The following is a 6,134-nucleotide window of genomic DNA, read 5'->3' as shown; positions in this document are numbered from 1 at the left end:
ATTATTTTTATGTTTTACTTTTTTATTTTTATATTGATTATTATTATTATTTTTTTTTACAGCAATGCAAATGTATATATTTCAGGCCTCCTTTTCACTGGCTGCATCCCAGTCAGTGACTTGGAAAGTATTGATGGCGAGCATTTGGCACTTTCAGAAGGGTCTTCAATGACGGTCCACATTCTTCTCCGCACACGTTTCCTTCAGAGGGACACAATACGGTATTTGCATTTTAAAAGAAGGGAGTGTCAGGAAAGTTCGGCAGCTCCTGGATGTTAAAGGGGAACCCCAGGAAAGAAGAATTTTTTTTAGCCATCGGTATGTTCACTGAATACGAGACGTTTTGTGATTGGACGGATGAAGGTCAGGACCTCCCCTTGTCCAAGCACAGAACGTCTTGTATTCTGTGAAAAGAATGCAAGACATTTTATGAATGGAGGAAGGGTGGAGCGCCCCCCTTCTCCATCCCCCCATACTACATGCTCCAACCCTAGGGTTGCCACCTTTTCTTCCAGTGAAACCCAAACTCTCTAATTTTGGGGGGAGAATGAGTCGTGGCTTATTCATATGTAAATACCGCCGCCCACTAATAAGTAAATATCACAGTTCAGACTATTCTCAGTGGGGGGGCCAGTAGCCCTTATCTTAATTTTGGTTGCCCCGTCTGCATGACATCATGTGTCATTTCAGCTGCCATGAAACCCGGACACAGCATTCAGAACCCGGAGTGTCCAATTGAATCCCGGACAGGTGGTAACCCTATCCAACCTTCTCCTACCCAGCTCTCCTTAGCTAAACTAACCCCCCCCCCACCCCCCCCATACAGCTGTACAAATTGTCAATAGAGGTGGCCAGTCTTGCTAGACTTGAAAGGGGTCAGTTATACAGCAGGGGTAGGCATGCTCAGCTGTTGTGGAACTACAAGTCCCACGAGGCATTGCAAATTGCTGTCAGCCACAGGCATGACTCTCAGAGGCAAAGGGACGGTGGGATTTGAAGTTTCACCGCAGCCGGAGTGCCAACGGGACGGGAACTGGGAATGCGTGTGGTCGCAAGGGTACGGTAATGATTTTACCCGGACAGGTTTACCGGAGTGCCAAGGTTGCCCATCCCTGATCTACAGCCTCACCCAAGTCTATGCAGAATCAGTGCACTGAAGGGAGATTGGGGGGCAGGGGGGGCACTGGGAATGCATGTGATTGGAAGGGGTACGGTAACATTTTACCCGGAGTGCCAAGGTTGCCCATCTCTGATCTACAGCCTCACCCAAGTCAATGCAGATTCAGTGCTCTGAAGGGAGGTTGTGTGGGGGGCCACTGTGAATGCGTGTGATTGGAAGGGGTACGGTAACGATTTTACCCGGACAGGGTTACCGGAGTGCCAATCCCTGATCTACAGCCTCACCTAAGTCTATGCAGAATCAGTGCACTGAAGGGAGGTTGGGTGGGGGGCCACTGGGAATGCGTGTGATTGGAATGGGTACGGTAACATTTTACCCGGACAGGGTTACCCGGAGTGCCAAGGTTGCCCATCCCTGATCTACAGCCTCACCCAAGTCTATGCAGAATCAGTGCACTGAAGGGAGGTTGGGAAGTTGGGTGGAGGGCCACTGGGAATGCGTGTGATCGGAAGGGGTACAGAAACATTTTTACCCGGACAGGGTTACTCGGAGTGCCAAGGTTGCCCATCCCTGATCTACAGCCTCACCCAAGTCTATGCAGATTCCGTGCACTGAAGGGAGGTTGGGTGGGGGGCCACTGGGAATGCGTGTGATTGGAAGGGGCATGGTAACGTTTTTACCCGGACAGGGTTAATGGTTTCACGGTCCTCAGGCAGCCCTTTAAAGAGCATCAGCGTATTGGAGAGGCCTGGAAGAAGGAGCGCGGCCCTTTCACTGTCTGCTCTTAATGGCCTCATGGTTAATTTGTAATGTGTTTGGCTCAGTGTCTGCCTCACCCCCCCACCGCCCCCCTCCTACACACGCTGAGTGGAAGAACAAAGTCTAAATTGCTCTGTAATCAAATTGAGATTAAGAGCTGAAAGTACATTTGATCCACTTAGTAACGGAAAGCCATCTAGAGGACCGCGTAGGAATCTGGGACCACTCTCTTCCTGACCGCAGTCTGATATAAAGACGTATCTGGGGGGCTTCCGCCGTATCTGATGAATGCGACTCGCAAACAAAATGCTTCAAAAATTAGGTTTTTTTGGTGTTTTTTTTCCCCCCCTCTCTCCAGTTTTATCTTTATTTATTAATTTTTTTCTGCACTCGCTAACGGCTTTTAAGCTGAATTGCTGGGAATACGTTATAGAAAATGAGCGTCTATTGATTTTGGCATTAAAACCGTCCGTTGTCGAAAACCGCACCTGCTTGAATGCAACCATTTTGTATCATTTACGGCCTGCTGGGATTTCCTCCGCGCTCTTAAAAACGAGACTTTTGTTCTGGTAAATCGGCTGCTTGGTTTGGAAGTGGAAGTTTTTGTTAACCGCAAAGAAAAAAAGTCTAATACGTCTTTAGTAAAGGTGGATTTATAGGTTGTGTGAGAAGCCTCGGGTGCAAGATGACATCATCATCTTTAGTCCTTGTGTGTCAGCTTCAGTCAGAAACGTCTCATGGTTATTGGTTTTTAGCTTATGAAGTTTTTGGGGTTTTTTTTGTACTAGTTATGTTATTTGACCTGGTCATTTGATGGAGTAATTTCAATTGGCCTACCCACAGATCGCCTAATGTAGGGGCCCTGCAAGGTTCCATAAAAAGACTTTGTCACAGATTTGTGCATTATATATTCATGAGAACGCAGCCTATCCCATCACTAGAGACCAGTGACATCACCGAGACCCTTCTTATTCATGAGAACGCAGCCTATCCCATCACTAGTGACCAGTGACATCACCGAGACCCTTCTTATTCATGAGAACGCAGCCTATCCCATCACTAGTGACCAGTGACATCACCGAGACCCTTCTTATTCATGAGAACGCAGCCTATCCCATCACTAGTGACCAGTGACATCACCGAGACCCTTCTTATTCATGAGAACGCAGCCTATCCCATCACTAGTGACCAGTGACATCACCGAGACCCTTCTTATTCATGAGAACGCAGCCTATCCCATCACTAGTGACCAGTGACATCACCGAGACCCTTCTTATTCATGAGAACGCAGCCTATCCCATCACTAGTGACCAGTGACATCACCGAGACCCTTCTTATTCATGAGAACGCAGCCTATCCCATCACTAGTGACCAGTGACATCACCGAGACCCTTCTTATTCATGAGAACGCAGCCTATCCCATCACTAGTGACCAGTGACATCACCGAGACCCTTCTTATTCATGAGAACGCAGCCTATCCCATCACTAGTGACCAGTGACATCACCGAGACCCTTCTTATTCATGAGAACGCAGCCTATCCCATCACTAGTGACCAGTGACATCACCGAGACCCTTCTTATTCATGAGAACGCAGCCTATCCCATCACTAGTGACCAGTGACATCACCGAGACCCTTCTTATTCATGAGAACGCAGCCTATCCCATCACTAGTGACCAGTGACATCACCGAGACCCTTCTTATTCATGAGAACGCAGCCTATCCCATCACTAGTGACCAGTGACATCACCGAGACCCTTCTTATTCATGAGAACGCAGCCTATCCCATCACTAGTGACCAGTGACATCACCGAGACCCTTCTTATTCATGAGAACGCAGCCTATCCCATCACTAGTGACCAGTGACATCACCGAGACCCTTCTTATTCATGAGAACGCAGCCTATCCCATCCCTAGAGACCAGTGACATCACCGAGACCCTTCATATTCATGAGACAGCAGCCTATCCCATCACTAGTGATCAGTGACATCACCGAGACCCTTCATATTCATGAGAATGCAGCCTATCCCGGCGCTAGAGACCAGTGACATCACGAGACCCTTCATATTCATGAGAACGCAGCCTATCCCATCACTAGAGACCAGTGACATCACAGAGACCCTTCATATTCATGAGAACGCAGCCTATCCCATCACCAGAGACCAGTGACATCACTAATTCTCGGCTAGAGGTTGACCTGGCTTAGGATGAGGCTTGCCCTCAGAATTATTCGGGATACAGAAGGATCTGCCCATTGGCCACCATTCCTCTGTTAGGCAGCGGGTAATCGGTAGTCTTGAGATAAAAGCCTCAATTGTGTAATTTCCATCTCTATAAAGATATTTGTTTTCACTACAATTATCTCTCAGAAGCTTCCTTCTCGGAGGAATACACTGAATTCTGAGAGGTTGCGGCTGAAGAATATGATTTATGACTCTCTCATCACCATTAGTCTTAATGGTTTCTCGGTGAACAGCTGCCATTTAGGGATAAAGTGTTTACTGTTGCCGCTATATTAGCTGTACAAACATCAAACAATGCAGTTCGTGTCCCGTCCGGCCATGCCCACTAGTTGGGTTTTATTATTATTGCATCTCTTGTGCACTCCTCCATTAGTGGGATTTTTACAACAGCGTTCCCAGCACTTTACCTGCACCTGCTGCAGAGTCTCACTTTGCCTGTCAGAGCTGTATAGGATGCTCGAGGCACATTGGGGTGATGTCACACTTTCGTACAGTCTCCATCTTCAGTCCTGACAACTATATGTCAGAATTAAAACCAAATACCCTAATAGGGACTGCATTCTGTATGCCTTTGATGCAGAGTTCCCACTGAACTAAAAGAGCCTGGTGGAAATAAAACCCCCAAATGATTGGCTGTCAGTTGACAGCCTACATAGAGTCCTCCCAGAAGCCCCTGCCCCTCAATCTTTCTTCAGCTCTTCAATTGGGTTTACCACAATTGTCTAACATAAGACAGATATAAAAGAATATTTGGTGCTGTTCTCATTAACTCTGGTCCCCTAGGTGCCAGCCCAAGCGTGTCATGGTAAATTAAGCCCCGCCCCAAATCTGCATTTTCTGTTCTGTAAAAGAAATTTAAAAGAAGACACCCTCGAAATGGCTGCAGTAGGTGGGCGTAGCTGGCGGTTCGGGAGCTAATTACAGTATCAGCGTGGGGTAGACTGGTCACTTATCTAACAGTAGCAAGCACTCTGCGAATACAGCATTGTTGCAGACGAGGGCAGTATATATAGATACATTTACAATGGGGATGAGCTCAGGTTCAGGCCAGGATCCTCTGAACTCCTCCGAACCCAAGAGGACGCTCCTTCCACTCTTGCACTATCAGCTGCAGAAGGGGAATTCCCCATTTGCAGCTGCATGTAAGCAAAGGGACAGGATGCTATGATGTCATTGACCTTATATGGCCATCTGGTTATATTTCATCAACTACATTGACCTAAAATGGCCCAGGGGTGTACCGTGGTGGTGGGAAAGGCGGTTGGGGGGGTCGGATGATGGCTCTGCAATGAATGCCTTGCTGGTGTGATTGCTTAACACAAGAGGGGAGGAGGATGCTTTGTAATCTGTCAGAGCATGCAATGAAATGGTTTTCCAAAAAAAAAAAAAGATGGTGCCATTCTACATTGCCATATAATGTTTTGCTGGGATTTGTAGTCCTCTATAGCTGATTGTATTATTCTGCATTGTTATATAATGTATTGCTGAGATAATAGTCCTCCTATGGCCAGTGCCATTCTGCATTACAGTGTAATGCATTGCTGGGATTTGTAGTCCTCTATAGCCAGTGCCATTCTGCATTGCTGTATAATGTTTTGCTGAGATTTTAAATCCTCTATATCTTATGTTATTCTTCATTGCTGTATAATGTATTGCTGAGATTTGTAGTTCTCTGTAGCTGATGGTATTTTTCTGCATTGCTGTATATTGTATCGCTGGGATTTGTAGTCCTCTACAGCTGATGGTATTGTTCTGCATTCCTCCATCAATGCTGAACAGTGTGGGTGAGGGAATCTCTCCTGCTGGCTATTGTGTTCTGACAGCCAGCGCCCACCATTGTCAGAATACAATGTGTGGCCAACAATTTCTTTGCCTGCCCAGCAATTTCAAGGAAAAGCGACTGAAAAATCGACTTTTGTCAAATGGAAAGGTGATGGGAGGGCCACACACATTAAACTTTAATTTCCTGCATTTTATTTTAAATACATTAGTATTTTTTTAAATTACATGA

This window comes from Nanorana parkeri, unplaced genomic scaffold, assembly GCF_000935625.1.
Source record: "Nanorana parkeri isolate BGI_ZX_2015 unplaced genomic scaffold, ASM93562v1 scaffold47, whole genome shotgun sequence".
NCBI classification, from domain to species: domain Eukaryota; kingdom Metazoa; phylum Chordata; class Amphibia; order Anura; family Dicroglossidae; genus Nanorana; species Nanorana parkeri.
The sequence above is the reverse complement of the archived record's forward strand: the minus strand, read 5'-3'. Positions refer to the sequence as shown.